General features: G+C 34.8%; 2 long non-coding RNA genes across 2 annotated transcripts; one reads left to right on the forward strand and one right to left on the reverse strand.

Annotated features, from left to right (window-relative positions):
• Positions 1–281: 281 nt before the first annotated feature.
• Positions 282–1,542, reverse strand: LOC149657091 (uncharacterized). The gene is made up of 3 exons (XR_016370039.1): positions 1,449–1,542; positions 700–1,263; positions 282–630 (listed from the first exon to the last, which is right to left on the reverse strand). It is a non-coding gene; the product is annotated as an uncharacterized LOC149657091 (long non-coding RNA).
• A 6,214-nt stretch (positions 1,543–7,756) lies between these two features.
• LOC149657092 (uncharacterized) lies at positions 7,757–8,479 on the forward strand. Its single transcript, XR_016370040.1, has 2 exons — positions 7,757–7,877; positions 7,943–8,479. It is a non-coding gene; the product is annotated as an uncharacterized LOC149657092 (long non-coding RNA).
• Positions 8,480–9,137: the final 658 nt, after the last annotated feature.

Genomic DNA, 9,137 nt, shown 5'->3' on the forward strand with positions numbered 1-9,137 from the left:
AAATCATAATTTTAAACCATTTCCTTACAGGATTGAAAAAAAAACAAGATTAAGCATTTTTTTTTAAATATTACATTTAATTTTTTATTTCAAGTGTGTTTTTTTAATGAATGATTTTTTTTATTATTTATTTTATTAATACTATAAATTTCTTTTCCTAAATTGTAAATACATTTTTTTTCCCAAAATACATTTTTTTCCTAATTACAATATTTTTCTAATTATAAATTTTTTAAATACCAAATTCTTTCTCAAATTATATTTAATTTTTTTTAAATAAAATAGTTATTTCAAAAATGAGCCGTTTTTTTTCCTTGCTTAATCCCTTCGTATCTTAAATGGTAACGTTGAAAGAACTGCGCTAATGTAAACAGCACTGCCATGTTCAAAACTTAATGAACTTTGTTGCAATTTTTCCGTAGATTTCCGTTGTTGAATTTTTGGTACAGTGAGAACTTCCTTGCAGTTTTTCCGTAGATATCCGGCGTTGTTGAATTTTTGATACGGTGAAACACCATCGTTGCGTTGATTTAGCTTATAAAATTAGTCTGAGTAAATAATATTATTTCCGACTCGTTGCATTCAATTTTTATCATATTCTGTGCTAAATTTCAGTAACATAAAGAGCATCTATAAAATATGTTAATTAAATGATGTGATTCTATAGTTTGGCTTGAATACTAGTAATTAATCAAGTACCTAAACAATTCATAGCAATTTAGACGAATTAACAAACGGCAATGTGGAGTGTGGAACTAGCAAACAACGTAATCCTCTGTATCCCCTGAGGTGACGTTGGTAAAATTTAACGCTGATGTAAACTTGGAAATTATTTAACTAATTAAATTACATAACGACCCTGTTAAGTGAATCGGTTACAAACTAACACCACTGTTACTTATATTTATGTTAACCTCATATGGGAATGTTGAACCAACTGCGCTAACGCAAAGTAGCAAACACCACTCTTTTACTGCCGCAGGGTAAACACACATTTTGTCACCTTTCCAGTAGTATTTTGAAGTTCTCGAAAGTTTCACAGGGTGAAAAGAACTATCTTTACTTCAACACGTTAATAATTTGAATAGGTATGCCATTTTTTACATCATATTGGAAGCGCACACGGTAAATACAGCATAATAAACAACCTAGGGTAAACCCGGTTAGGCAGCTTAGGCTATGTTTCTAGCATAAAATTGAGCAGACTATACGTATACAGGATTCCAAAACAAATGAGAGCCGGAAATCAGCCTTTTTAATAATCTTCAAAGAAAGAGGAAAGACACTATATGAGACTATAATTACATAGAGTAACTAAAATAGGGTATGCTCTATGGGGAAATAACTTGGGGTGCCATTAGTCTATACAACTTAAGCCTTGGCCGTAAACAACGTCGAAAAGCTTACTTTAAATGATATAAAAACCTCTATTAACTGTAATTATTTACCTGAATTACTTTTCTAGACGAAAATTCGACCTGATAACGACGTATTTCTTATTAAGGGTGCTACAGTTAATTAGAAAATACATATAAAGGTGATCAAGCTCGGATGAAATACCAAAGTAATTTGTTAGCGTCTACTGCTAAGAAATTAGTAAAAATCAGCAAGAAAGCCAACATTTGCAATTTGTCAACGTAACTTGTTAGCACCCACAAACCTAGGCCCTTCTAGTTGTCAACGAGAACAAAATGAAGCATTAGGTTTAAGCATGGTTTAAGCGCGCTATAAGGTTAGGCTGACTTCTGGCCCAAAAGTAATTTTTTGACGTACTATCTTAATTAGTTAAATTACAAAAATTAGAATTCATTACTTAAAAATCGAAACACGTAAGTTTCCCATTTAATAAATGCTTGTTAATTTAGAAGTATTCCGAAAACTAACTTCGCTATAGTTTTTCCGTATGGCCTGCCACAATTGCCTTAAAAAACTGAAAATTTTTTAATGCTTTTTCTATGGGACGCTAACCCTAAAAGGTGTGACTTTTTCTTTAACATTACGGAAGGGTGTCATGTCATATCTACAAGGGCCTACCGGCCCTGTAGAATACTAAATTAAATTACCACAAAAGAGGAGAAAACCATATTACCTCGGCCCCTAACATAGAATTTTATTGAAAATTTGACCAAACATTTTTATTATAAGGAATCAAATAAGCTCGGTCTCGTTTCTGGAATATGCTTGGTAAATGATTTAATTACTAAATTAAATTACCACAAAGGGGGAGAATCCTATTGAAAATTATGAAGAATTGAATGAACCATGTCTGATTTCTGGAAAATGTCTGATTCATGACCTAATTTCACAATTAAATTACGGAGAAGGGGAAGAAAAACCATATCGCGGCCTCTGAACATGGAATCCTATTGAAAATTTCACAAATATTCTAATTAATGTAAAGAAACGAATGCGCCATGTCTGATTTCTGGAATATGCTTGGTAAATAATTTAATTATTAAATTAAATTACCACAAATGGGAAGAATAACCATATTATCTCGGCCCCCTAACATGGAATTTTATTAAAAATTTCACGACATATCGTAACTAATACAAAGTATCAAATGAGCGATGTTTCATTGTTGGAAAATACATATTGCTCAACCTTACTAGTACAATTAAATGCAATGCTCAACCTTACTAGTACAATTAAATGCAATGCTCAACCTTACTAGTACAATTAAATGCAATGCTCAACCTTACTAGTACAATTAAATGCAATGCTCAACCTTACTAGTACAATTAAATGCAATGCTCAACCTTACTAGTACAATTAAATGCAATGCTCAACCTTACTAGTACAATGAAATGCAATGCTCAACCTTACTAGTACAATTAAATGCAATGCTTATCCTTACTAGTACAATTAAATGCAATGCTCAACTTACTAGTATAATTAAATGCAATGCTCAACCTTGCTAGTACAATTAAATGCAATGCTCAACCTTGCTAGTACAATTAAATGCAATGCTTAATCTTACTAGAACGATTAAATGCAATGCTCAACCTTACTAGTATAATTAAATGCAATGCTCAACCTTGCAATGCTCAACCTTACTAGTATAATTAAATGCAATGCTCAACCTTAGTAGTATAATTAAATGCAATGCTCAACCTTGCTAGTACAATTAAATGCAATGCTTAATCTTACTATTATAATCCCTTTCATTTAGATAAATCAAACTAATATTTCCATTTGAGATGTTGGTAGGCCGCCGCCCCCCCCGTTGTGGAAGGAATAGCTAGTTTTTCGGGTCAACAGTTCATTGCAGATGTCATTGACTTTGGTCAGATTTTCTGGTGTTTGGTTTTCAAGTATTTCCTCTACTAATGGGTCAAAATAGCCCAAGAAAAAGTTTGTCGCGCAGAGCTACCATTTTTCTACACACAGTTAAGTATAAAGTAAGAAAGAGGGTTATGGTACTGCCTCAATTTTAATGGGAGGTTTCGTACTCCCTTTAAAATGTCTCTTACGTCACTCTTCGTCAATAATTAAAAGGGATTCCGCGTTTTCTCTCCTCTTTGCTTTCAATACCGCTCCCCTATTCCAACATTCAAAGAAATCGTGGGTAATTTTAAACCCCGAAAAGTGTATAGTAGCTTTTTTCGAGGAAAATTACAATTATAGCTTAAAGGGATATTTCCATGTATATTCATAGCATTGTATGTCAATAAGGTTTATTAATTTGGATAGAACAACAAAGAAAGATTTCAAAATTATACATCTTAAAATATATTTTATAATTTTTTACCTAATTAATCGCAAATGAAGCTTAAATTTAAGAGATCGTGGATCCCCGAGCGGAATATCGCTTTTTGGCTTCCCATCAAGGGGCTACTCACTAACATTTTCCGATTGTGACGCACTAAAATAATTATAACATAAGTAATCATTTGGAATTACTTGTAACCATTTCAGTGCAGTGAAAGGTAGTGCATCGAGGGGCTATTCACACAAATTTTATTGTATGCCTGTTAAGTACGGTAGGATGTGACTACTATTATGAGCCCAGCCCTTACGCCATCTTCTTTATTCTCATTTCGTAAAAATTTACTCTTTCTTTTTATAATCTACTGTACTGTCTGATTTGAGCGGGGAAAATTAGTTAAATTTTTACATTAGGAAATATTCTTGAATGTTACTATTTTATTGTAAAGGTTTAATAATTTTAAACTACACGAGGAAAATGCAATAAAAATAAGACATAACTAATTCACTTCCAAACTTCGTTTATTTTAGCTTTGAAAATCAATAACGTGGTTGTTACGAAAAAATGTTATTATTGCACCGAAAGTAATAATAATAAAAAAGATAATAGAAATGACTGTTTATTCCAAGGATGTAGCAATGAATTAATTTTTTTATTCATTTCCGTCACATTTGGGATTTCTGACAGTGAAATTTTGTCTTATCCCCCATGTAACGGAAACTAATATTTATCTTTTTCCTCGTTATCCCGGGCCTACCAATCTTGGCACGAAGTGTTGCGAAGTTTGTTGGCAGGTTCCACTCATTAATAGCAAGGGCCCTTGGCTCAAATTACTATATCTTAGAGAAGACTATTTTCTATTCGATCTCATTTGGAACTCTCTCGTCCCTTCAAAAGATAATGAAGCAATAACTGAATGTATTCCTCTTTCATTGTCAGCGTGCCATCCCAAACAATCTTGGCCGTTTCTGTATTGGTTAACCACTACAGCGTTTAATTGAACGTTTTTATGGCCTGTTTTTCGGGTGTACCTCATATGAGCAGTTCTCGAAATAGCAACCGCGATTCTAAAAAAACAGCGGTGTTTCTCAAAACTACTGTTTTAGAAATAGCAGCTGCTGTATTAGAAATAGCGGCTGCAATTTGGAAAATACCAGTGTTTGTCTTTAGTTTTGAGCATTTCTTAACAATACAGTTGTATTCGTTGGTTTTAAAAACTACCTTTTTCTGTCATCATTTAATCAGTAATGTGACCTACAAACGGATAGTGTTTTTAATTTTTTTTAAAGTACACTTAAATATTGTACCAGAGAGAATTAAGTAGGGAGCGGAAGCTTTAGCCTTTAACAGTATAAAATGTAATGTAGCTCAAACAAGCGGGTTACGTCGCGATATCTAGGCAGGCTATCTTCCGATCACATGACAGCTCTTCAAAATCTCGACCGTTATTGGCTGCAAATGGTTGGGGGCGCTGGCACATCAGAGCCAATCAGAATCAACTCTCTGGATCTGCGTATTAAATATTAAAGCAGACGCCGAGAGGCGAAGTTTATATGGGAGAGATTGTTTATGAATTAATCTCTCGGTTATTAATTATCTGTTTATATTTGAAACGTAATGGTGCATTATTAAGAAGACAAAAGGTACGCTTTATTCTCTATAGTATATTAATTAATTAACTGCCCTTTCTTAAGGTTTCCGAAAAGGTCCAAGGCTTACCAGATAATGCCTACGCTAATTGCTTGCAAATATGGATCATGCACGTCAAAACAAAATTCAAGAAACAGACAAGTTAATGGAGCCCCTGGAGTGTTTTTCGTCAGGTTTCCTTCAGCGAAAAGGGAAGTAGAACAGTGTCAACGGTGGGTTAATGCCTGCGGTCGGAAAGATTTCACTATGCGTAACGTTTCTCATGGTACCTACATCTGTTCAAGACACTTTAATGGCTTTAGAGGTCCAACTTTAGAATATCCTGATCCTATTCCGCTAACTACTGTAGTGGAACCTATTCAATCAAAGGAAGTAAGCTAATGCACGATATCAGTTTTACCTGTACTTAACATGTATTGAAAACACTGTATTTACAGAAACATTTGGCACTTATTGGAGATGCGCGAGAAAACGTCAATCAAGAATGTGAAGAACGCAATGTAAAGATGGTTTATAATTAACTTCGGCAACTTTAAATACCATATGCAACATATTTTCTTGTAGGTGTCTGATGCGAATAGACATGAAGATATCTTAGACGTTAGTCTGTTATCTCCACCAACTTCATGGTCAATGGAGAAAGTAAATGAAAGTGTCATGTTTACCAAGCACAGAAATGGAAAGATTATTCTATCATGTGGATTTCTCTTCAGTGCACCTACTATGACTATGGAAATCAATGCGTTGGGTAAAAACATATCCAGTGATAAAATAGAGAAGAAACTGGAGATTAAAAGCAATGGTGGCATATATAAGTGTTTATCCAAACTTAATAACTTTAAGATTTGCCCCGGCAATTCCGATGAAGACCTTGTTAAGCTTTACAATGAGAGGCGCCCAAACTTTCATAAACGCAACAGCTATTATTCAAACGATCTGAAAGCCGTATATAGTAATAGATGTGAATGTCTCATTCTGACTAATAAGACGCGTTGTGTTGCGTGTTACCAATATCGGTCTAGTTCACGCACTCTCCGTTGCCGTTACCGAGCATTATCTAACAAGCTTAAGGAAGCTAATAGAAGAAAAGCAAAAGCTAACAAGACCAAGCTCGTGAATGCGTTAAAGCGGCTTTTCAAAGAGAAACTAAAAGCAGAGAATCCTGGGTCTTTCATGTCGCTATTCATTAAACAACAATTAAGAGCATTGGAGAGGTCAAAATATGGGATGAGGTGGGACTCATTTTTTCTGAAATGATGCTCCTACTTCAAAAATAAATCTAAATCAGCCTACAAAACGCTGGAACAATCCGGAATCATTAAGCTACCCACAACGAGAACGTTATATCATCATGAACACAATACCGCAAACAAATCTCGATTTAACGAAGATGTTTTCAATGAAATGATAAAACTTGCAAACATTGATAACCTTCCCGAACATAAAAGGTACTTCGTTCTTCTTTTGAACGAAATGTCTATCAAGCCGGACGTAATTTGCCATAAAGATACAGGGTACATTACGGGTTTCATAGATGTCTTAGACCATCATAATACGCTTAACGATACTGAGATGAGAGAAAAGGGGACTACTACACCGCCTCTTGCAACAAGTTTTCTGCAACTTATGCTTCGTGGAATCACAAGCAATATCAAATTTCCATTCGCTCATTTCCCAACAAAAGGAGCTACAAGTAGCGAATTTTATTCAATAATTTGGGAAGCAGTTAGTTTGTTGGAAAATAATGGATTTAGAATTCTAGCAGTTGTTGGAGATGGCGCTTCAACAAATAGAAAGCTTTTTAGAATGTGCGCTGATAATGAAGGAACACCATCGATACCTTTTTCCACTTGTAATATTCATGCAGCTGATGAAGAACGGGTCATATTCTTCCTGTCAGACGCCCCTCACTTGATAAAGACTGTGCGCAATTGTTTCAGTAACAGTGGTGCACATTCCAATTCCCGCAGCCTCTGAACAAATGGCCAGGATATTTCTTGGAAAGCTATCTTGCGCCTTTATTACACCCAATTAAAAAGGAAAGGGCAATTTAAAAATGCTTCCAAGTTAACGTACAGTCACGTGTTCTTAAATGCGTATTCGAAAATGAAGGTCAATTTCGCTACTCAAGTCATGAGTGAAACTGTTGCTTCGGCAATAGAATTTCTTTTCAATGATGATAAATACCTCGAAACAATTAAATTTATAAGTACGTTTGACAAGTTTTTTGACTTGTGCAATGTCGGTAACTGTATTGAAGCCCTAAAAAAGAGAAAACCCAACAGGAGAATATTTGATAATGAAAATGACGAACGATTAAAGGCAATTAAACCCATTATTAGTGTTTTAACCAAATAAATATAAAGTTTAAATTTATTTCAGTGGCTGGAAGTTGACTTCATAAAATATTTAGACGATTGGGAGCAAGATGTCTCAAACCGCCCTGGAGACTTTTCTAAGCGTGAAAGGAGCAGTATGCTTTTGAGCAGCGAAACTATCGAAGGACTACGAATGACGGGTAATTAATAAGCAGCTTGAGTCTAAAACCTTCCTTGTTATGAATCTATCACCTTTCAATTATAGCCTTTTCAACGGTTAACATCGTAAAATTTCTCCTCAAGAAAGGAGCAAAATATGTTTTAACGCAACACTTAAACCAAGACCCCCTTGAACAGTATTTTGGAAGACAGCGATGCTCCGGCGGTCGAAACTGTAATCCCTCTGTTGCCCTTTTTGAAGCCAACATGGACAAACTGAAAGCCTTAAAAGGACTGGTTTTACAAGCAGTTAATGGGAATACTACTATTTCTGAATAGACGCTTATGTAAATGAGAATGTTTTAATTCTTTGAAATACAAAAAAACATAAATAATTATTTGGAACCTCTTCTCAATGAGGTATATTGCACTTCTTAACAATAAAATAAATAAAAATATCACATTGATTAGTTTTCTTAAGGTAGCGATTGTTGAACGCGGTCAAGATCGGGATTGCCATTTCATAATTTGAACTTAATTACAATGTTCGTTGGGGTCAACAGATGTCTGTGGTGAGATGTTAGAATTGGGAATATGAGTTGTAGAGGGACATGTTGCGTTGCTTAATGATCCTACAACACGTTCCGGAGGTATAAATTGCAGAAACAGGTCTCGATTCGGGTCACCATTTGAGAAATTGTACTCAGAATGTTCGTTGATTTCAAGAGGTGTTTGAGGTGAGATGTTACTATCAAGAATATGAATTGGAGAAGAGATTGTGTTGCTTAACGATCCCCGAAGACTTTCTTTAGGTAGATATTGTTGAAACAGGTCAAGATCTGGATCACAATTTCAGAAACTGTACTCTGAGTGTTCACTGATTGCAACTAATGGCTGTGACAACGTGTTATTATTAGGAATATGAAGGGTTGGGATTTGACTTGGTGGTGATAATGTTTTCTGCTCGCCTTTTGATGTCTTTGAAACAGTATTTCCTTTTCTTCCTGCCATCTTTTTCTTTGGAGCAGGTTGATTTTCAGACTCCTGACTCTTCTCTTATCAACGTTTTCGTAAGGCCTTCTTCGCTTTGAGCGTTTCTTTACTTTCGTACTGGTACCGTTCCAGTATATCACGCACTAAAACCTTTCCTCTAGTGTTTAAAAACACATCCAACAGTTTTAATAGCCATTGTTTACTATCACTTTTGCTATACATTAATGTCCAGAGTTCATCAATTTGGGAATTCTGTAGAATATGTTGGATTGTCTTGGTTTTTAACTCTTGGTATCTTATCTTTGAAA

This window comes from Phalangium opilio, unplaced genomic scaffold, assembly GCF_054372755.1.
Source record: "Phalangium opilio isolate 3A_F unplaced genomic scaffold, DU_Popi_V2 ptg000077l_1, whole genome shotgun sequence".
NCBI classification, from domain to species: Eukaryota; Metazoa; Arthropoda; class Arachnida; order Opiliones; family Phalangiidae; genus Phalangium; species Phalangium opilio.